This window comes from Zootermopsis nevadensis, unplaced genomic scaffold, assembly GCF_977971745.1.
Source record: "Zootermopsis nevadensis isolate Lab colony 2312 unplaced genomic scaffold, Znev_1.0 Znev_ptg000029l, whole genome shotgun sequence".
Lineage (NCBI taxonomy): Eukaryota > Metazoa > Arthropoda > Insecta > Blattodea > Termopsidae > Zootermopsis > Zootermopsis nevadensis.
This window is the reverse complement of record NW_028259161.1, coordinates 443,945-468,234: the sequence shown is the minus strand read 5'-3', so window position 1 is coordinate 468,234 and position 24,290 is coordinate 443,945. Positions and strand designations below refer to the sequence as shown.

General features: G+C 44.2%; 1 protein-coding gene and 1 long non-coding RNA gene across 2 annotated transcripts in view; one reads left to right on the top strand and one right to left on the bottom strand.

Annotated features, from left to right (window-relative positions):
* LOC147872230 (uncharacterized) overlaps nt 1-18,319 on the bottom strand; it is a 74,120-nt gene extending 55,801 nt beyond the window's left edge. The window contains exons 1-2 of the long non-coding RNA XR_015537740.1: nt 18,028-18,319; nt 4,427-4,523 (exon numbers count right to left, since the gene is read on the bottom strand). This is a non-coding gene — a long non-coding RNA (uncharacterized LOC147872230). The remainder of the gene's footprint in view (nt 1-4,426; nt 4,524-18,027) is intronic.
* LOC110837873 (membralin) overlaps nt 1-22,721 on the top strand; it is a 294,281-nt gene extending 271,560 nt beyond the window's left edge. The window contains exons 17-18 of the transcript XR_015537727.1: nt 14,599-14,658; nt 22,250-22,721. The gene's annotated coding sequence lies outside the window, so the exon portion shown is untranslated. The remainder of the gene's footprint in view (nt 1-14,598; nt 14,659-22,249) is intronic.
* Nucleotides 22,722-24,290: the final 1,569 nt, after the last annotated feature.

Here is a 24,290-nt window from a genome sequence, read left to right as displayed (position 1 = left end):
TATCCGTCTGTACGCATTTAATAAGTAGAGAACGGCTGGACGGAATTTCCGAAAATTTTGTATGGACCTTGTGCTGTAGTGTAACAACTCCAAGCTCACTCCGCGTGCACTCGGCGATAAGAAGAGTGCGCCGCGGTTCGTGGGGTCCAGTGACGACGCCATTACGCACAATTCTCTACGCATTCGCATCGCTGCTGGTGTATATATTGTTGAAATCAAACGAATGTAATTTTACGATCGCGGCGAACATTAATTTCATTGGAGTACTTAATCGATTCTATCGAAGTTTTGAAGATAAAGTTGTGCAAGGAAAAACTTTTATTCATTGTCGTTTATTTAACAACGCTGTTTCAGTAACTCAGACTGTATATCGTCGACAGATTTAAAATAATATTTGCAAGGATTACCTGACAAATAAAGAAGCTATACAAATTAGCGATCGGCTTCTCCTCCTGAATGACGTGAATTTGGCAAAGTTGTTTGAAAGTTACTATTTTTCTGGATCGGAACAGGTTCCTACAGCGCTTGTCACGTGCTGTAGCAGGGGATGAACGGCGCGGTGTGCTGTTCAAGAAACCCTCTGTATCACGAATCTGGTAATCGTACAATTGAATAAGCGGATATGTGCATGTGCATATGCATGTAAATTATTTGGCGTAAGATCAGGATTAGGCCCGATGTGTTGGTTTAAGTCCTGAGGAATGCGACGTGGAGTGGCACTGCATGGAGTTCGAATTTCCGCCCTCCAAACACGATTCCAATCTGGAGGGCGAGGCGACGGGACGCGGCAATTTCAGGACGAGAGTCATGGTGTCGCCTTGCGAGTGGAGCGGGCTGAGAGCACGCACAACAGCAGTTCGTGCGTATTGCGTTGGGGGTAAGAAGACAAAGAAGACGATGGATGCGGTGCACAGCGCAGGCAGACGGAATTCGCGGTCCGCGCGAGTTACTTGTTATGCGTGGCTGTATCAACTTTTGAGGATGTTTAACGCCGTGACGGAGAACGATAGTAACACGCCCCGAAGTGAGAATATTTGGGGTTAAAGAAGCCACAGCTTATTTCAAGTAGCGACTACTATCCCGGCATTAATCAGAAGAAACCGAGGATAACCGCGGACGTCTGTCACATAATCGGTGAATCCACAGGAATGAGAATCAGGAATCACTTCGAATTCGTTCTTAATTATGCGCAACGTTTTGCATGCTAGGAGCTGCCATTTTGTTTCAGTCGTTTGCACGCTGTCTGTCTGTCTGTCTGTGTCTGTCCGTATGCACGAATCAAATCCAGAACGGAGGATAAACTAATTCTGAAGGCATGGTTGTTAGCATGTCCCATGCAATTCCTCCTCCCGAACGCACCTTGGAGGTCGTATGCACTAGTTACAATCTTGTTTGTCTGGTAATTTTGACAACATTAAAGGGATATAGGAAATTGCCCTAAAGTTTTGCAAGGCACAGTTCTTCAGCTGATGCAGGATGTTCACAGGTCCTGCGTTCCTGTTCATCGTGATCAGTCGGAAGGGATAAAATAGAATGATCGTAGTTTCCATAACCTCGTAAAAAACAAACTTTAAGATCTAGGGATTGTCACAGCCAGTCCATCTTCCAGGGCTTCATCTTAAACTGAGTAATTTGCAAGCGTCGAAAATCTTCCGACCGGTTGTTTCCGGTTAGACCGACAATCCGTTCGTGAGACAGTTAGGTTAGTGCCTCGAATTAACGTGGATAACGTGAAGACAGGAACTGTCTCTCTTGGGGATGCCTCGGCTGTATTTTTCGAAATCATGGAAATTAAAAACATGTGACGACGGTAAACACGCATTTTACGGTGAACTGGTCCGTACAGCCAGTGCTCTGAATAATGCGCCTGATGTCCATTGTTAGTACGAGAGAACCGAATGTTTCATAGTTAATTAACGGAGTGTTGTGTAGCGAGCCGTGTTCTGGAGGGGGGGCAGGCTCCAGGCAACGAGCAACCCCCCCCCCCTCCCCGGAGCACAAAAACGAATTATATAACCGACTCGTATTTTGGTTTACAAACAATTGCCAGCGAACGAGCGAGTTTATTTGAAGTGATGTGTACCCTGACCTATAGCTGGGTGGCACATCTAACATTTTACGGTCACACAGTTCTCGACAAATCTTTGTGGTTTAAAGGCATGCTTTTGAAAATTACCTCAATACAAAGTACAAATATTAGATGAGTCACTGTTAAAACCTGAAGTAGATTTTTTCTGCAGCAATTTATCGACTGGAATTCTTTCGAAACACGAGGGTTCTTTAAAGGAATTATCCTCTGCCTCTCTTGAGTTGTGAAACAAGTAAAGTAAGCCCAATTTAATGGTTTTTGACGACGGTGTGTGTAATTATTTTGTTTCGCTTTATTTTTAGTCTTAAGTATTTTAATTGAAATCACTTCCTGTGTTGCTTCCAACATCTGGAAATTTTTGAATACATTTCTAAGTTCGTGCCGGCCGCGTGCGCGCATTAAAGCAGGCGAAACAAACAAACAAACAAACAACTTGCTGGAACCTAACCTAACCTTGCCGCATATTCAGTTATAAAATGAACTTCACAAGCTACGTAGCGCTCTTAAATCTGCCAATTCTAATTCCTCGAGATCCTGAAACGTATCGCGCGTATAGGCAGCATCTAACAATTGAACGAGCCCGAAAAGTTGCGATCCGTAACGGAGTACACACGGCAAATTCAGGATTACGAATCCTAACGTAGCTGAGATAAAAGAGGCCGTGTCACGCAAACAGACGGAGCACGCATTGCCATCAGCATCGTCCGCGATTCTCAGCAAAGTTGCCAGAATGTACGTTTTCTGCTGATTCGGCTGTTTATCGGAAACTGCCGAGAGAATTGCATAGATTCAGGGGCTTCAGACTGAACAACAAATGCAGTGACCATGAGTCCTCTTTATTTATCTGCAAACTAGAAGAAAAGAAAGTTATCAGTTGCCTTTCAGACTCCCGTACTTGTTAATTGCATGATCATTTTACTGTCTTCTGCACCAATCTTATTATGCGTGGGCTTTCGGTGGCGTACTGGACTCTTTCTTTATATAAAAAGTGGCAGGCACCAATGGCATAACGTCCATACGAAATGCCATCGAAATACGTCCAGCAGTTCTCGATCTGAGTCATGTTGACAGGCAGACGAATTGCGTTCATTTCGTGCGCATCGTGCAAAGATTTTATTTATCTCGGAAACCGCGGAGTTTCTACTGCCAAAATGTCCGCCCATACTGTTTCTAGCAACACGGACGATAATCGATAGGAATAATTGCACAAGTTGAAATAACTGAGTTGTAGACACGTTGGTCATCGCTTTGCTAATATTTGATTATGAATCAACATGCTTCGCTGATACACGTAACTCCATCATGCCTCTGATTATGATAAATACGTACTAACAGCCACTGTTGATTTGCTTCGTAATCGCTTGTAAGCCGCGCTGCTTTTACACCATTCCGTTCTGGCATTTATTTATGTTGGCATTAAGTCCAGAGGTCCTGTAGGTCCTTCCGATAGGCAGGAGGAGAAATTGTCAGTACCCAACACTGGCTGGACATTGAGTACACTGATGTGTTTTCTATGGTAGTAGGAGACTATCGTTCCCTGGCCGCCCTCATAGCACAATCAGGACCTTGAGTTGCAGTTGAAGTGTTTGGTTCAAACCGATTCAGTTGAATTGTTATTAAATTAATAAATTTAAATTATATGAACGGAGGTAATTAGTGTCTGAACCAAGCACGTCCTATAACTTTCATGTAAAATCGGAATTGTCTGTGTGTGTGTGTTCGCTTACACGCCAGGACGGATGGACCGATTTGCGCCAATCTTGGGATGTTTACGTCTTGAAACCAGAATGATGTTTCAGGAAGGTAAAAATTCGGAAAATGTCCTGAGTTTGAGTACCGGTTAGGGCGATTCTTATAGCTTTGAATCTAAGCACGAACCTAACCTAAACTTCCATCCACCTTCCGGCATTCTTTTTGCAGAGCTCAAACCCGGAGCTTGCTGGATCCTGACCACTAAATTAATAAGCATAAATGGACGCAGTAATATGCACTCCAGGTAACGAACAGTGCCCAGCGTCACTGCGCTGCAGTGAGTCGTCACTCGTCGTCGCAGACCTTCAGAGAATCAATCTTTGCTGGAGAATTCAGTCCGTACCAGTCCCCTCGTGTCTCTTAAATTCGTCAAATGCCCAGCAGCGAGATGTTGTCAGTTAAATGACGAGTGGCAAGTATGAAAATTTCATGAAATTTCATTTAATTTCATGTTGAAGATGAACCGTGTAGCCAGAAGGGGAGCTGGACCCACGGGAAGAGTACAGTGTTGTCGAACACAGAAATACATCATGGCGTGTCCCGTCTCCATCGGACCAGGAAACATGAAAAGGCTAATCCTCTTACCTTCGTCCCGCTGAGGGATTTGCTGCTGGCCTGGTATGCGGGATTGCATCACACGATTATGCAGACGCTGGTCGTTCCCACCAGGATGACAGAGAACCTACAGCAAGAGACAGCAGTCAATTTCGAAACATCAGGGCTGAAAAATTACAATGGTCTTCAGATAGTCGCTGCTACTAATCGTTTGGACTGGACATTTAAACCTCAGGGGTACAACAGCCAGTGCATTTACCACACGCATTGCGTAACACAGTCGGACAGAGAAGTTTGCGTCGGTACTTGGCTGCTCAGTGACCATTTTTGCTGTGATCCATTGCTTTCAAGCTTGTTCTAGCTTAATACGGAAGAGTCAAGATCACAAGATATGAGTAGTGTTATCACATTTCATTTGCATAATTTTTTTGTGCGTATACGTAATAGTTGTTCACTTTGTTACATGTAACTGACCCCACGGAGTGGAGTACTACAGCTCTCTCTCCCTGAAACCCGAATGTTCATCACCGTGTTCGCAACAGCCCTGCACCAGATGTATCTAGTCCACGTTCTCAAACGCTAATGTTTTAAGGTGTACTTTAATATTATCCTTACATCTACTCCTAGGTCTTCCATACTGTCACTCGTCTTCGTAAGTTTTCTGACCAAAACCTTATATGCATTTCTTGTCTGTCCCATGCGTACTATATGAAACTATATATGTTCTGCATGAATTGATAATTAATATTAAATTAATTATTCCTTACATGCTTACGTTCAAATCCCACTGACGAAGGAAAAGTCTAGGCTATAAGAATATTTAAAATAGAATTTATTATTATTATTTATTTAATGCGATTGGGTTTGCACCTGGTGGCAGTGGTCCTTACACTACGTATTCATTCTTCATCTGCTCAGAACCGGCGTAGATATTTTATCCCAGTTCAACTTCCTGATTTCCTATAATTTAACATTTGTCTTGTTATGAATTTCATGCAAATGGGTCTGTTTAACTACCTCACACTGTGTGTCCATTTTGGGCATTCTTTATCCAAGAAGCACGTACTTTGAACTTTTGCCCACAGAACCCCGCTAATAGATTTTTACTCAATTGCTTCAGTACTCTTAATGGTTCACTAGTTAGTTTGTCCCCCCGGCACCCGTCCATTCACGCAATAATCCATGTGTTCGTCCCCCACTCGTCAGTCCGTCTGCCTGTGCAGTTTTGCAGAGTTTAATATGAATGTTAATTCGTTAATGAACATAGCGCTCGCTGATGTGACCTTGTTAACCGACAGTGCTGACATCAGCGCTGTCCTTATTCCGAGAGCTCTGAAGCATTAATCATCTTTGTGTGCGTTATTCTGTTAAACGAGCGTGCCGATGTTTCTCGTTTAATTTTATCTTTTTTTTTTTTCGGTTTCGCATAATTTTCGGTTGCGTCGTTGTTATTCAAATGCCTTCATGTGTTCCACAAACAATGGTGTGCGCTGGGTCCTCCAGTAGACGTCGGCCGCCGTGTAATATGCGCGCGTTCCGAGAGCCCGCCCGAGGCTGTTGTTCCAGCTCATGCCGCCGCCGTCGACATGGAAAAGAGATCTGGCGCACGGTTCTCCACGATGCCTTGCATCGGCAAACAAAACAAACGTCTCCTTTCCAGAGTTTTCTTCTTCGAATGTTAAGTTCTTTCGCCGGTCTAAGAAATAATTCAGGGAAAACGAACACTGACAGGTGAATGTGTCAATACAAACCAAATTTCGATGGCTGCCTTCTGGGTTGTAGCCCTGGTGATGGAGGCAGCAAGCTCCTCTGAAACGACGCTACAACCCAGAAGGCAGCCGTCTTCAGTCATACGCGCCGCCGTGAGAACCTAAAATCCTAAAGGCGAAACGATGTTCTCGGAGAGTTGTTCGGGCACCGATTTGTTGCCAGTCTAAGAATTCGGGAAAACGCGGAAAGCTCAAACAAGCTACTTCCCCTATGTTCGTTGCCTCGATACCGAACTGTTAGGTTTCGCTTACGTGCATATTAAATGAGATACGGTTTATTATCTCGCATACGAGAAGTCCTGTAAATATATCTTATTTCAATTACGTTTGTATTATGCTAATGCTCTTAATTGCTTCTTAATGAAATTAGATAGCTTAAAACTGTCAGTCATTAACTTTTTATTGCATCTTCGTCAGGGATCATAGCAAGTTTAACTCTGGCGTTTGACGGTAGCCACTGTAAGTAGGGCAGGAACAATTCACGAATACTCTGAAGATGAGGTAAAAGTCGTGCGTTCGCTACAAGTTACGTAATTGGAAAAAAGGTTAATTTATGAAATAACAGCGATCGATCGACATACATTAAAGATTGCCCATTCACATGGCTTATAAATCGTGGCGATTGGATTTTGCTGGCCTAGGACAGGGACCGGTGGAGGGCTTTGGTTAATTCGATGATGAACCTTCGGGTACCCTAAGCCATCTAGTTAGTTTGTCCGATAAAGCATTGTTTGTTGTTTCACTTATGTAAAGATTTAATTGGATATTAGTGACATTAATTAAGTAGATTAGGATGAACAGTTTCACTCTGATCGTCAGTTTGTCTGGTGATACAGCTTTGTGTCAAACAAGACTTACAAAGTTACGGGTTTCGAAAATTGCGACAAGTCTCTGGGAGGCTCTTTCGAAGGTTGAAATTCTGTTGGAGGAACTCGTATGCACGGAGGATACGTACCGCCTGAAAACAACGTTTTTGCTATATATATATATATAGTAGGAAAAAAAGCTGACTCCCGGATATGATCCTATGATCATATCTCGTAGCTCTAGCCCGATGACCTCATTTCCGGATAGTCTAAATTTCGTCATGATTGTCCTCAATCTCTGCAGGCAAATGCTAGGATATCACGTTAAAAAAACAGGCCGTGTTCACATTTCGTATCCGTATATTTTTACCGGGTACATAGAAATTTCGTCTCGTTGGGCGCTTGTAAGTTCTGTTGTTGAAACGTCATCTTTAAGTGACCTGGGAATCGATCGGTCGATCAATCAGTCAATCGAAGTACGTCGGTAGAGTGAGGCGAAGAAGCTATACGATCAGCAAACATGGCCGCATAGATTTGGTGTTGTAGACGCACTTCGGTGTGGCGGCTCTGAATGGAGTCGTAAAAAAGTTTATCTTTCTCCGAACTGAAACTTAGCCTCGTTATCGTGAGTCCCGTTTTGTAATTTGCTTTCAGCAATTTGCAAACTCGATGGAACAATCCATCATCTGGCTGCTTTTCGGCATCTAAAAGTGATGAGATGCCTTAACGAAAACAGCTGTGGCGGCCAACTTTCTTCACTCGACAGACAGATATTCCGCCAACCCCCCCCCCTCCCCCCCCCCGAATCAATTTCCATTTTTTAGACCCTGGCATCAGCGTTACTCAGTCCTCATGTAAGTTGAACTGGCGATGAAAATGTATCAGACGGGACCGAAATCTACCCTCAGCCGTCGATTCTTTACTGACCATCCACCACTCAGTAACACGCAAGTTCAGGGCGAAGACTCGGTTCTTCAAGAAATTCTCTGCCTGCGATGGAATCCGAAGCGTCGTTGCTGCGTTCGCAAAATACCGCCGTTGTACCGTACCCGAACGCGACAGCTCGAGCCCGGTTGTTCTTCGAGGTCCACTTTGTACCTACCGCTCACTCCTTGGTGTCTCAAGTTGCCCATCTCACTCGCCTGTGAGCGTAGAATAGAATGCGCAAAAATTTGCCTCCCCCCCCCCCCTCTCCGTCTTCATCAAGAAATGTGACTTCGATGATCGTGCCAGTGTGAAATTTTACAAGACCTAACTTTTAACATTTTATGGAATTTGTCAGAATTTTCTTTATTTCGAAAGTTGCTTAAGGTTTGCTACAAACTGTCAGTTTTGTCTCGAGGGCCTCACCCGAAATACGAACCCCAGTTAGCTTACCCCTTTTACGAAGGGCATGTTCAATCTAAGGCCAACAGACAGCGCTGCTGGCCCTAAGGGAATATCATTTGAATCAGAAGACAGACGCTGACGTGCGCTCTCACTAACATACGCCCGCCTGTATATGCAAATCTGTGCCATATTGCGTGACTCCGGCAGATTCATTTCTTAACATTCTGAAGGAGCTTTCTACTTTCTTTGGAAAGCTGTCATGGAGCTCCTCGTGTCTCACTGTCCGTCCGTCCTCTGCGTCTGTGGCGTACATTAGTAGCATGGATATTCAGACAGACTGACAGACTTTTTCAAAACTTGACACGATCCGAATTCCCGATTTTGGAACAAAAAATAGTTGTGATGATACGTGAATATTGTACATACTGATATCCTGATATCCTTCAAGGTACACCTAGGTCCCACTATCCGTCTCTTCCCTTGAAATTTTCTGGCCAAAATTTTGTACGCATTTATCCTTTCTCCTCCTCCGTCTTTCAGAGTGAGGACGTAGAAAACACCAGGTAATAATTTTTAGTATTTGTTTTTTATATGTAGAGGGCACAGGAAATTAGGCGCTACTGAATAATTGTCTCGTTGTTAAGACACGAAATAAACTTGCAAGTTAACTTGAACGTGGCTGAGTCAGTTCAGTGGTTGGCTGCGGGCTTTTCTGCCCGGGTTCATGCCTAGCGCAGACATTTTATTTTTCGCTCAGAGACCCACCGAGCTTCGCCTCGGATTCCTGCAGGAGTGGTGGGGGCTCTTCCCCTCGGGGTAAACAGACCAGAGCTTGAAATTCAACGCTCGTCTTCAGCATGTGCTGAAGTCAAGAGAATTCATGCAGCGGTAAATGTACGTCTTCATTTCGTTTTCCGTTTCTCGTTTGAATTATTTCATTGGATGAAAATCGCGATGAACTAGCACGGATAAGTCGGTCGGTCCTTGTGAGACAGGAAACGTGCAGCGATGACTTAATTACTTATCGTCCGGTAGGATTCGAGGACGCGCGAGAGGTAAAGTGGAGGAGGATTGGTCCCAGGACCCCGAATGGTTTGCGGTACGCCACTGGGTTCTGAGGATTGTTTCAGTCGTGGTTCCATCTGCTGCAGAGGTGGGGGGTCAGTGAGCGAACTGGTCAGGAGGGTGAGTGGTGGCAAGGCATGGAGCACCCCGTTCGCTGGAAACGATTATGGGGACGTAACGCGATTGCCGCCGCTCTGAGGCCTTCTTGGGCGGAGCAGCGCGGAAGTGTGCCGACAAGGTGCACGCGGTCTCGCCTGTTCACGCTCCTGACTTGTGACAAGAAGCGGACGAATTACTGTTTGCCTTTCAGTTCTATCTAGACGATGTTTCGCAATGTTTTGAGCTCGTGCGGCGTCTGTCATCTGTTTAGCACGACGGCGCCACCTCCGCGAAGTCAGCTTTCTCTCCTGAACGTTTTCCCAAAGTCGCGTACACTGTAAATTGTCTCTTTGCATAACTGTGGTGAAACCAACTCATGGTTTACTCCTTCGGAAACCATGGTTTCTTAACCCTTTGAAGTCGACGCTCACCTAACAACCGCAAATACAAAGTTGAAATTGTGGATTTAGCTGTTTCTTCACCAAAAGATCGAGAACGTAAAAACCGATTTGCTCCAAATTTGGCATGATTATTTCTTGAGACCAGGAAGAGATAGTAGAATGGTCAAAAGTACTGGGAAAGGTTTCCTGAGTTCGATTCCCACTGAGCGTGATAGAAAAAGACGCCTAGAACGAAGTTATTTGTTTGGAGGAGGAGATCATAAGAAAGAAACAACACAACACGAAATCTGCCCCGTGTTCAAGTCGTTACGAGGACGTTGTATGCACCTTCAGTATTGAGCGCAACAGAAGAACGGAGACTCTGCAAAACTTGTTGGTTTCGGATAACAGATTACAGGATCTATCGTCACAAATCCGAAAAGTGTCCTGGATTCGAACATTCGTGAAGATTTTGGGTTTGTATTAACCCTTTTCTGTAATAATACGCTGTCCTCTGGATAAAATTTGACATGACACATACGAATCGGCGCCATGTGATTAACCGAGGTCGCGTCGGGACGCCAGTCGTTGCGACGCCGCCATATTTAGCAAAGATGAGCCTCGGGATGTCATTGTGCACGACGTTTAAAAGAACACCGAACGTCGCGACGTCAACTACTAACTTAAAAAAAACATTACAAGCCTCGTGACATAACACCGATGCTAACAAACTGACGTCGCAGCCAACTGTCACACCGCTTCCGAAAGACGCCCTATTTTTGCGCAAATGAGCATCTGGACGCCACTGAACACAACGCTGGAGAACGAACTCCGACGCACGACTCAGTCGAACGCGTGGATACCATCGAAAGCGATGTTTAAAACTGACGCCAAGCGTCCTGACGCCATCAGAATGTTCCAATTTTAGCACAGGTGAAACAAGGGCTTCCATTGAACAAACAGTTGCAAAATCGACACAGAGTAGCGACGCCAGTCGCCGCGATTCTTCCGCAAGACAGTTTTATGCAGATGCACCAAAGAAGGCGAATAGACATGCAAGAAAACCGACGCCATTCTTCGCGACGCCTTATTTTCTTCAGGTATGCCATTGTAAATAATGCTGGAAAACCAACGCCGTGCGTCTCGACTCTTATATTCGCGACGTCGGCAGAAGACACCATATTATCATGGGTGAGCCTCGAAATGCATTTAGTGATAAATCAGGAAATGACGCCGAGCATCGCGAAGCTCAGAAGACGCCAGGTTTTCTAAGGTCGCCACGGTCTTTTATTTCGCCCAGATATCCCGCCTTAAAGGGTTGGATTCCTTTTAATAAGTGAGCCCTTGTGAGTGACTCTGTCGTGTTTTGATGCGTACATCCGTCAGCTTTGCTTTAATTTCAGGAGCGTTCTTATCCCTGATGAGCGTCTATTACAATACTTCTGTCCGTCCGTCTGTACGCACGCAACAGATTTGATTCTGGGGAATTTTACTAACATTTGTCGACACATTTCAATTGTGGTTGAAATTTGACAAAAAAAAATAAGGTTATTTTCATGATGATCTACAACGGTCGGGCATTCCTTCGCCGTGAAAGATCAGATTCTGTCGAACGTGCCAGTATCGATACGCCATGACTACATTTACTAACTTTATGTGAATTTTTTTGAACGAAGTGTGAACGACGCGTAGTAAGCAGTCTGTAAGTTTCTTATCCGAAACTTGTGAACAAATTTAGATTAAATTTGGTATTTGAGACCCCACAATGAAACTATTAGGGTATATTTAATTTCGGTTCATATTGATCAGATATGGAGTAATTTCTGATTTATATGAAGCCAAAATGAAAGTGTACTGATTAGATAAAAATATGGCTTAGTCTGACAGGGAAAAATGTAAGATTAGTTCCCACAAAATCGAGACTTGATACGAAATATGTCTGGTGTATTAAATATTTAATGAAACGCAACAAGGTAGCTCTGTGATTTCAGACACTGCGTGCTTATAATCGTGCGGTCTGTTGAATTTTCCTTCTCTGTCGGAGTGTATCTCGGCACACTCGCAGTTGATACGTATAAATTGTGTCACGCCAGTTACGGGTGACATGGCAGTGAGAGGGCGTGCTTTGTCTTCAGGAGAATGATGCAGGGTAGCCTTTTATAGCACACTTAATGACGTTCAGTTGTTCGGGTAATTATGTAACATCAAACGCGATATGGTTTGCGCTTAATAAAAACACTCTTGATACTGGTTTTAGCTGACTTTTATTAGGGCCCGATGCACACTTCTTGACACGTCCAGGCCATGGTTCATGCCAGGCACTCATTTTCAAAGGCGACCTATTTCATTTAGAAATCGAGAAAGACAAACTTGACACAGACAATGACGCGCGCCTGGTTGGTCCGGTTCTGAGTCCTCCGGTGTAGTCGTTTGTAGGACTTGGAAGAGTACGTAGGAAATGTATTCTCTTCCATTAAGATGTAGTGTAGTTTTATTGACTTTGTTTTGTTCGATGTGAATTAATTCCTAGTGAGTCTTCCGCAGACCGTCACCAATCTCTCGCGACCTTTCGACATCGGATAGGAAATTAGGCCACTGTCATTACTAGCACTCAAAGGACTTCTTAGCTACCTTATAGATACTTTTTCGGAGGCAATGATTATTGCTGTTACTGATTCCTTTATCTGAATGGCTTTCTTATGTCTTTGGTGTTTTGATCTTTATAGGAGCTGGTAATTGTGTCTGCCACTTACGATAACGATCTGCAACGGGATAGCCACAGAGTACATTTATGGGTTTCATTTGCTCCCCATAATAAACAGTGATTATCTTTCTAATAATCTTCAGATCTTCGCCCGTCTTCACTGAATATGATTCATCGCGTTTGTAAACAGCAGTAAACACTGCCTGCAGACTAAATACAAAGGCATTTTATTCGTTTAGCCCATAGCACAAAGAGAACGCATGATGGGGAGGGTTTAACAGTTTTAATTTCTGAAATTACTGAAAAGTTTTAAATCGAATTTACATTAAATGTTGTCAGGCAAATCTGTTTTTCGTTAGAACCGGTCTTATGTGACACCTCGTACTTGACATTGGCTCAAATAGCGTTTCATGGAGATCTTCAAGAAACGGGGCATTTAAAAAAACATTGTCGCATTGCATAAAATATTCACTAAAGATCTGCAACGTTCATTTTAAACAGCGTCCGTCTAGTAAATATTTAACGAATTATTATCAAGTAGTAGTAGCCTCTTACAACATGCTCTGTGTCGTGAGCTTATTTTCTATCGGCTGTACTGACAGTCTTTCGAGGGATAAGTAGGCAACGACCACTCCAGTCCGCACATGATTCTTTTCTGGTCTCTTTCAAAACTGTGTAACTTACGCACTTGTCATGGTGTCGTTAAGAAAATCAATATGTGTGATTTGAGGTTTTCGCGGCGGTGAAGATGACGATGTTGTTCTGAGTCTACGCCGTGTAGACTCGTAGGTTGATACCGGCGCTCCGGATGAGCACTCTACTGCCTCTACCTTCAGGGCCTTGAATCTATGCATGGCGTCGGTCTGGATGAGCGAATCGTTGACATAATAATCTTACAAAAATTGTGCACCCCGGATAATCGACGTTCGTGAATTAGTTCTGTCCCCCGAAAGACCGAACATCGACGGAGCTCATCGTGGTTTGCCCCCGTTTTAGGGAGATCCTTGGTTCGTTTCTCAGTCCGAAGACCGCACTTAGACTTATCATGAATTTCATCGGTCTACTGAGGATAAAGGTTTTACTTAAAGGTGACGACGTGATTCAAAATTTGTGGCTCGGCGATGCGAAAATTTCACAGTTGAAAAGAAATCGTTAAACGGCGAAGAAACAGGACGCTGTGCCGCCCAACTTCCGATGTCTGAGGCGTAACCTCGTCCGTGGTTTCAGTTACACGCTCAGAAACGTTAAAAAAAAGGCGCGCGCGCGCGCAGAATTTAATGCCTAATTAATGCGGTGTTTGCTCTTCAAGAACAGGGCGCGTCGCGTACGCACGCAGTGCAATTATTTCTCTAGACACAAACATTGCTGAGGTGGTCCGTTATTCTGCAGGTCACAACGTGCGCTGTGATGCCGCGTGTGTACCTCTGCTGGCGGGAAATTGCTGTTTGAAAGCGTGAGTGCAGTGTGGTGGCGAGAAGCATTAGTCCAGCCCTTAAAGTAACTACGTTCAGGGCTTGTCGCTAATTTAAAAGGGTTCCCAGGAGCGTCTAAGTCTCTTGCTTTGTCACTGTCTTCCAAGACGAGCCGCAACCAGATCACGAATTACGAGCTTCATATATGTATATAACTGGACTTGAAGTAGGTTCACGTTCGAAGACTTTACATTATCTTAAACCATATTTAATTAAATTTTCTAAAAAAAAATGTCAGTTCTTAAAAATATTATTCTAAGTCGTGTGGTATCTGCAATAAATGCATCCAGGGTAACTGAATGTCTTGGTTTAGTTTGACATCAAGTAATAGCTTCTTCGATTGTGCTGCTGCAGTGCGCGTCATTTCTGAGGCTGGTGTTAATTACGTCATCAGCTATATTTAACTTAATTTTTATACAACTTATGTTTAATTTGATGAGCTACGTGTAATTTTGTTTTCATGTCGATTAATTATAAGACATTATCAATTAAATAGGCTCGTTCTTCTTTTCTTATTGGTCAGTAGTAACGCGTGTCCGGTTCACTTAATTGTGTTCACGTGTTTCCGTATTTTACAGGTTTACCTGGCAGGAAATTGGCAGACAGAATGTGAATCCTGAGCGCCTCTTCCGCTTGCGGTGAGTACTTCTCAGTATTGCCGTGCCCTCGCCATTATTTTAACAGATATTCTTATTACTATTGTTGATTGCGTTCGCAGTTGTCGAAGTCGAAAGTCTTTTCAAGTTTCGCCACTTCAAGCAACTTCAACAATTTCCGCCTTTAAAGTGTGTGAATCTTATCCTGAGTGACATTCGGGACGAATTTCAAGGCGTGTCGTATAATTCATTTTGATAAAAATGTTGAGATTACTAGGACTTTCTGGTGTTGGGGTTGGTTCATTTCTGTTCCAGTAACTCGACGTGTGACTCATCTCTTCTCTTATCAGACAGAGAGTGTGGAATGGGCGAGACATATGTCTCGCCCACGACGGAGACAAGGCGCGCACATAAATGTTTGCTTCGGAAACCAGAAAGAAGGTGGCCCCTTGCGAAACCTGGCCTTAAATTGGGGCGAGAATGAGAGGTGGATCTCAAAATGCAGTGCGATCGTGTAACTGGACTCTTCTTGCTCAGATTAACGTCCACTGTCAATTCGGTTTTTCTATTGACCATTTTTATTTGTATCTCGTTATTACTGTATTTACAAGTTTTAGTAGTTCGTAAAAATGTTTTTTGTTCTAAAATTAGAATGCGTAAAGTATATGAGATATTTAGAGGCTTTATTTACACTTCAGGTTCTAGTTGAGGTTATAGAAAATTTCCGCGGTTGATTATGGACTCGTAACTCCCGCTTTAGTCATCCGTTTATCTTAGCATCTGCAGCATTCTATTATAACAAAGATTTGAAGGTTATTCATACTTCTGTCTTCCATTGCCTTGTAAAACACGAGTTCCTGAACTGTGGAAATATAAATGCGAATGATTCGGTGATACGGACGCCTAAACTCGCCGTGACCTCTTGCAGCCTTCGTTTTGTTTCTGACGAGTCCGTGAGCGTACGGACAATTTCTCTTCGCCCGAGAATGACCGTGCGTGTCGTGCGTGTGCCGCGCAGTCGACGCATTTTAACGCATCGCGGTCGCAGCTGCGAGTGTAATCGCCAGTCGGTTTATGAGCCTTACGAAATTGCACTGCGTCCGACCGTCTCTCTTGCACGCGAAACAGCTTCATTGTGGCTGTTTGAGTTTTCATTTAACCAGTAATGAAGCCGTTACTGAGATGCGTTTGTTAAATTAAATTTTAGGGTCAGATATTCGTGTTCACGCCTTCTTACTTAAAAACTAATGAGTGCACTAATTAGCTGAGTGCTGGAGGATGTCTGTGAAAAGTCGAGTTACTGGGGCAGTCAGCACGTTTCCTCCTTTAAAGAAATCCGTGTTCACAAATTCCCGCCACTCGACCCTACATTGAGCCAGTTGAACGAAATTCACGTGTTCGGACCTTGTTTATCGCAGATCCATCTTAATGTTATCCTTCCATCTGTGTCTAAGTCTCTCACGCGCCTATCCAATCTAAATACTCTTGTTTTGGTTGTTGTTAAAGTATTGCCTGAATACCTTATTTTTATAGTTTCCAAATTTCTGTCATTAGACACTTGTTTGTCTCTCTTCGTCTTATTTACAGATCGCGTATAATATGCAATGAGTGCGCATAATGAGGTCTTAAAATATTTGACGCAGTTTCTGTAATTATTGTTAGAACCGTCTTCTTCTGTGTGAACTTCGATTCGAGCTCCATGTAAAATATAATTTATATTCATATTCGTTCTAGTTGGGAGAGCAGAGAGACTTCCTGCTTCATTTTAAAATGGTGTTTACGCTATTTCAACAAAAGCCCCCAACCCACACTCTCGCTGTTTTTTAACTGCAGGCAGGCGCCCGGACGCCACTTTTCTGATTTGTCCTGTTTTGGGCAGTTCTTAAATGACGACTAGTAGTCACATTAACGCTGCTTTTTAATCTGTGGTGACGAAAACATTAAAAAATTTAGATTACTTCCTTGAGAGATGTCAGTCATGCATTTTGAATAATCGCCTTGTCGTGTGTTTAATTTTATGTACAAACCCATTCAGCTACATATTTAGGAATCTCGTGTAGAGTGGAATCTGGAAAAGAGATCTGTTTTGCCCCCCCCCCCCTCCCCGCATTCTGCCAGTTACATAATCATGTCATCCCAGTGGTTATGTTCGAGTGGCTTAGCCCAACGTTAATATTTTCGAGGTTTTCCTTCGGACTTCGTATTGGTTGCTGTAAAATACGTCTTGAAAGCTCCTTCCGAGACCCTTTCAAATTCAGCGTCATTCTGTCGCATCTCTTTCGACGATACGTCGGCTACGTGAAAGTTTAGTATAAATACGGAAGTGGCGATGTTGTCATAGTTTTTGTGTCTCAGGGGCAGGGAAAAGGCATGGTCTGTGGCGGAGAGCTCCAGACGCACATACTTCTAAGCTACTTAATCATCCTCGCCCTACTCTGAGTAGTCGGTGAATTTCGCTTTTTGTAAATAACAGTTACACGTTTAATAACACCGCCAGTTATGGGAGAATTTCACGGAGCGTCTCAAAGGAATTACTTCGACGCGCACAGACGGGCGTATCGGCTGTGACGATTATGACGATGCGTTCACCGACCAGTCAACACGGCGCCAAGACCCAGAACGTCGTCATTGAAAGAGCGAGTTGATTTGGAGGACATTCCAGCTTTACGAATGGATTTTGATCAAATTCTTAAAGAGTGGTCGTTAGCAAAATTCTAAACCATTTTGTTGTCTTGCGGGTCATACGTTTTATAATAAGACGAGTCATTTTCATTTGAAAACGTAAATATCATAACGATAGTTTCTTCCTTAATTTGACACGGAAATGCGGTTAGGTTACTCTGTCTAGGATCGTTATAACAAGAAACAAATGCCTCTCCTAGATTATATCACACACAGAGTTGTGGAAACGAAGTACGGTCCAAACGCGTGGACGACATTGATTCTTGGTAAAAGATAGCAAAAAATTCAGGCTCTTAAGAGCTTTCCTTAAACACCAAGTTGAAAGTCCTCAGGTTCGGAGGCACGTGATCAGCCATGATAACGCTTTGTGCATAACGCATCGCTTGCCACGTATTTTAAGACCTGTCGTTCTGTTTCACCTGTGTAGGCTTCCTTTCGCCACACACACACACATGTAAGGACATATCTTTTTGGTTCACAGTCTATAAGCCGACTCATACAAATGTCACTACCGTATGTTAAGAAGTATCTGGGAAATGAAGTGTTTCATTCCGTCCATTTCTTAATACAGAGAGCTGTTGTGTGATCATTGACCAGAAAATCTGTAAACACGAAGATCCGCAACTTTCTGTCTGCTCTTCTGATTGAGGTGTATCTTGAGGAGACTTTTGGACCTGAATGAAACACTTCATCCCACCGACTCGCAGATTGTCAGAGTTCTGTACTTACGTTCAGGTCCACCGCGCAGTAGCCCACTTGTCGACGCTGTGAATGCGTGCGTTATCTGTGCATTAACCCCTGCGACCCTTCAGTCATGTAAACGATGCCAAGACAAGGCTGAACTCGCTCATGTTCTGTTCACGCACGCAACTGAACCAACCAGCACACTCGCTAATATTTCGTAGACCCTGCTAATGTTTTACGACGTCACGCGCACGTGGCAGCTGTTCTTTGCTGGCGGGCGGCAGGTTAGGTTATCTGTGCACTGTTGTCGAGTTGGAGCGACGGGCAGGTCACCGTAACCCACACGTCTCACTGCGGCGAGTGAGCAGCTCGGCGGGCCTCTCCTGGCCACACCACGCCCCACCGTCGAGGTGCACGCGCGTCAAGGCCTGCGCCGCCGCCCCCTCACCCCTCGAGGAAGGGAGGAAAGAACGATCGAAACTTTCATCACTCTGTCTCTTTCCGCTTTCTGAAACACGTCGTCTCCAATCTACGAAGTACCCTACCCCCCCCCCCCCAAAAAAAAAAAAAACACCCCAGTCTCCCGAAACATCGAGCTGTGTGCCCCTCTCCTCTCCGACTCCCCTTGTGGCGCTGTTCGCTTTGCCCCCCTCCCCCCAAAAGAAAGAAAGCGCATGCACTCGCTAACATATTTCTTTTTCTCGCTCCCCCCCCCCCCCCGTATATCTTGACTTTCTTGCCGTCGTCCTCACACCTGGTGCGCCCGGTGTCTGCCTTGTTACTTTGCCACCGAGTCTCCCTCCACCTCCCGCGCGATCCTGTTCCGATAAGAATGTCTGAGCTTCGTAACGAACCCCGTGACTTTACGTGCGCGAAGGATTCACGGGAGATGACGTCATTTCGGTTTGATTCCACGGCCCCGACGATCCGCACTTGCGGCAATCTGCAACTCCTCAATTCATGCTCGGCCGAAGCAGCTCGAAGCGGAACTTGCACCGGGAGTCTTCGTCCCGCTGATGGTCAGGTGCATCAACAGGCGAGTAACACACGGAGATGAGGTTAAACGTGGTTGTTGCACTCTCATTTCGTAAGGTCCATGAAGACAGGGATTCGAAGATGACGGCCGAGTGTGGCTTGGCTTGCGTCTTTATAAAAACAGTGAGCGATGTTGAGGTTACACTTTTTCAGCATTTCATATTTTCCAACTTTGTGGGTTAACCCACTGTTGCTCCCAGGACTTAGTTAATATATAGCTACACCAGATACATGAAATTCGAAAAAAAAATTTAAAAAAAATGTTCCATATGAACAGGGCCACAGAGCGGTTTAGCGGAGTTTTCCAATGTCACTGAGCTCATGCAATTATTCTGTAAAGAAACTTGTCTCTTTAAGCGCGTTCACAGGGCGAATGCAGGGAGAGCCTACTTATCGTGTTCGGTCTGTCTCCTTTTGTCGTCATCCGAACGTTTAAAAAATAAGTTTAATTTGTTAATTTTATTCACGACGTGCCATGACGATAACTAAGCAGAGATAACACAAACAGAACCTCGTGCTGCGGTCTCATGTCGGCTGTCGCTCCGCCTTCGGAACATTGTTTAGACTTCCTGCATTACGATCGTGTCGGAGAAGTTGCCGCAAGATGACGGCGAGCGTTGATCGTTAACTTCGTCGATTTAACTGCCTCAGCACAGAACGCAAGTCATGCACGGAGAAGTACAATCGAATTCGTCATCCAGACTTTTAGTGAGGGAAACAATTACCTGGTTACCGCTCGCCCCATAGGTCACGTGTCGGAAGTATTCTGTACACAAAGCAAACGCTCAGAGTGGGACGAAGAACTTGTTAAATCGGCCGTAGCACGCCTCAGTTTAAAGAAAGTGTCGCTCGTCATAAAGGAGGAACGCCGAATTAGGCTCCTATGGAGAATATCTCCCCAGACGGCGTTGCGACGTGGGAAACCAAATCGATGTTTGAGCATTATAGAACGAAACAGTCGGACACTTTCACTGAGGGATTTTACGAGTGATGACGTAATAAATTTTGAAACAGTCTTACCTGTCCCTCGTAGCCGTGGAAATATTTCGGCTGAACAGATGCAGAATCAAAAAGCATACGAATATAAATCAAAAGAGAATAAAGTATCTGGTAGTTTCGGTGTCTGCGTCGGTCAGCTGGGCGTCATGTCAGCAAGTGAGTCATGAAACTAGACGTCGTATCCTGCCAGCTGATATTCGTTCACCCAACGAAAAGAAGTTCTAATAATCTTTCGGTTCACAGTCCGTCTACACAGCAAGGTTTACGACTACAGTCTCAGTGCTTATTAAAATACCTCTACATGTTTCGGCCTTAACAGATCATCTTCAGGCTGTTGTTATTAAGTGTTCGAAACGTAAAGAGAGCTACATGAATATGACCTATTAAGGTCGAAACATGTAGAGGTATTTTAATAAGCACTGAGACTGTTTCTTGCGTCTTAATTTCGCTGTATTTTGTCCGATGACGTTTACTTATAAACATGTCTCACGAACTTCAATAATCCTGTTGTGACTTTCTTTCATCAGCCCCACAGCTAATAGAAACTGCAATACTCTGTTTATGTAATTTTATCTCTACGAATCGTCTTGCTTTTATTAATCTACTTTCCTCATTTTATATCATGTTCGTGTGTCTACAGCCACACCCGTCACTAATAACTTCTGAATCATTAACAGACTTTTCATTAAACGTGGTATGAACGTCATGTCAGTGGCATTACTACATGTCCATAATTTTTAATTTTCTTCCACTGCTGCAGAGAGAGAAAGAGAGTAGGTTTCCGAAATTCTTTCTCGCAAGAAGTATTCGAAAATATCGATCACTCTGATTGTGGTAGTTTGTCGTGTAAATGTGCATTGCAGTTTGAAGATGGCTGTCTTGTGGGTTGCAGGGCGATAGCCCTGATGATGGAGGCAGCAAGTACCCCTAAACCGTCGGTAAACTTCTACCGGACTTCACGGCTCTTCAACCTAGGAGACAGCCATCTTCGTACATCAGATCCTACTTGATTTCGATTTTGATGTTGCATGCGATAGATACAACGTCGTTGGAGCCTGTAAGCCCATCGCAAAGAAATTATCCACCAGAAAATGTATCATTCCGTGAGATAAACGCAATTATTTGTTTTTGATATCCTTCCGACAGATCGCAGCACCGGAAGGACTGCTATTCGTTGTTGGCTGCGTCTGAAAGCGGCGGCCGCTGCCTGCGATTAAGTTCCGTTTCGGAACCGTCTGTAGGTGCCGGCTTTCGAAAGACAAAACTCCGGCGATGTAAGTGACGGGAAACAGATTGCAGGATACGCTGGGGATCTCCCGATCCTTTCCAGTAGGATATTAGCCCAGAACTACCCCACGTCTTAAAAGGACCGAACAGCTAATTATCCTAGAGAACAGGAGAGGGTATTCTAACCTCCCCCCCTCCGGGGGGGGGGGTGCATTGATAGGCGAACTTGTTTCTCTCGTGTCTTAATTGCGTTTTACATTTCACCGCCTTTCTTACACTCTTCCATGTTTGTCCTCGTCCGTTTATCTTTGACGTTTCCTTTCGAACTCTGATCTTTATAAAATGACGCAGCCGAAACAGTCTTATTCACATGAAGCACATGAAATATCCGACAGTTCATAACAGCAGGCCGATCACACCATGTTCTGTCCATAGTTGGGCGTTGTTACCTGAGGACGGACAAACATGTCGAGATTAATCGGCGTCTTCGAGCAGTCTTTTACAGAGACATGCGTCGTCCTCCTGATTCTCCTTGTATGTGTCAGCGTCTTCTTGTCGCAGCTCCTGGCTTTGTACATAAACCTCATATCACCTTTAATGCCACTAATGTCACATTCTTACAGGACGAGTATTTCTTCTTATTCTTCTTTTTTTTAGGTACACGGGATTCAGAAATTCTCTTTCTTTTTTAGTTGCGAGATATAAATATTGTGCTTTGGCTTCCGAAACGCACTGTGCATAAACGCTATTCGTTTTTCAGTTGTTTATATAAAGTTTATTAATTAACAGAAGCTTTTAACAAAGGGCAATGTTTTGTAACTATTTCAGCATTTAATCTAGGAACACTGAAGTGCGTTACGAAATGCAGTCCATGAGGCAACACGGGAGCGTATACAGACTGGGACAAGAAAAATTCCATAAAGCAACCTGTGCGTGTCCCAGTTAAAACGCAAAGCTTAAGAAACCCACAAAACTAGAATTTTCTTTGTTTCTTCCTCACTTTTAGGAGGATCGCAAGTTGAGGGCGATTGAAGACAAAGGGCCGAGGGGTTGCGTAACTTGTACTGAAGAGGTAAGAAGAGTCAGGTGGGCTGAGCGTGCAGACGAATAATATCCAGAAAGTTCCTTTGTTTTGTCTTGCCTTGACCATTGCTGCATAAAGACAGGAAGATCTCTCCGGGGAACCGGACGTTTTCATCTGAAGCCATTCGGAACATTAATCGCGCCCTCAGCACTTCGCAGCTCGCGGTTCTCCGCTCGTCTGTCGGAGCGAAATCCTCGTCGCTCCGGTTTCCAGTCAACCTTCTTGAGCCAGTTTGTCCCTCTCGTGTCGTTTCTCTGCCGCAACTCGAATTAATCTCAGTGTCACCTGCGTGCAACCATAAATCGCGCGTGACTTTGTGTATTGTTTACTGTGCCATCCTGTTTCGACGTCACCCTGTGAGTATGTTTAATTAAATGCTTTCTCTCTCTCTCTCTTTCTCTCTTTAATTTAATTTAATTACAGTGAAAGCCTTTGTGTTTATGTGTGTGTGTGAGTTGTACCTGTCGTTTGGATGATGTATGCATGATTATGACGACGGCGATGATGATAGCTGTGCATTCTTTATTTCTCATGGGCAGGTTCAATACTGGCGTTTGTGCGGGCGGAGGTGGCGTCAGTAAACGTCATTACAAAACACATAATAGGAGAAAAGAGAAAGAGGTGAGTGACGGTATTATTACGGCCCCCATTCAAATTAAGTTGGTCTCTGAAAGTCCTTTGAGGTCTTGTTGTCATATATAAATTCGCGGGCAGTCTAACACAATAGCTACTATGGATTTTGACTCCTTTTCCGGGCTCCGGTCGGGTTGGCAGGGGGGGGGGTGTTATTAACTGAGAGATTTACATTGTAAGGTGTACAAACTGCTCGTTATGGATTGGTGAATTCTCTTTGTAGTGCGATACAGAAAATAACTTTGTTATGGCCAACACTAATTGGAAAATCTCAATATAAATTACTTCTATGTAAAAACGTTTTACACGGGCCGCATTTAATTAAAACACTTAATGAGGCGGGGTGAGCCCCGCCCCTGGTGAGGAAAATTAACTGTAAACCATTGCGAGCGTGTGAAGCAGAAGGCTTCTTTGTATCACAAGTGAGTGACGCGGTGCCGATGGCCCGCCTGTAATTATCCCGGCCTGCCGTTCTTCAGCGGCAGAGAGAGCGCGCTGTCTGCTTCGAGGAAAACGTGACACTTGTCGGTAATGCAGCACAGCACTTGCCGGGCTGAACCGCCGCTGACGTAAAAATGTAGCCGCTTTGTCTTCAGGTGAAGAATGACAAGAGGACAGAAACCCTGTCTGTAGGGTCCTCTGGACCTTGTCCAGGTGGTCCCAGGCTACCTCAGGCGGGTGACCCAACAGGAAGGGTTTCTGTCTTCTCCCCTTTCTTACCTGAAGACGGGAGCAGAATACAGCTTCCGAAACGTTATACTATTGCTTTATTATGACTCATACGACTGGCAATGTGCGAGAGGAAGAACAGTTCTACAAAGGTTACGCCCACTGCAGTGGATCCAAGTTTCTGATTAACCGAACAGTAGAACGGCGTAATATGAGTTCTCTACTTTCCTCAAATTGTACAGCAGAAATAATAGTCTGCAAATCTAATCGTTCCTACTAGGACGACAAAACATGTTTATTTTGCAATATAGAAATTGACTCTTTTATGTGATATTAAAATCGAAAATATGTCAGGATCACGCGCACTGAACACACGCGAATTAAAATTTATGCACGAGTGCACACGAAATAATTTAAGTTGTCAGGTCAGTATACGCCTATAACTGAATTAAAAATAAACGGAACTGACGTACCCAGAGAGACAAACGTGCAAAAATGAACTAACGTCCTGAATAAACTGTTGCTTCCAAAACAGCAAACATTTGGTCTGTCGTAATACGAGTTAGAGTTTGTGGACCACTGGTTGCGAAACGCTTGCACAGGAAATGTCGTGTTCTTTGCGTGTCATCGAAGAAACTGCCAAGAGGATAAACACAGTAAC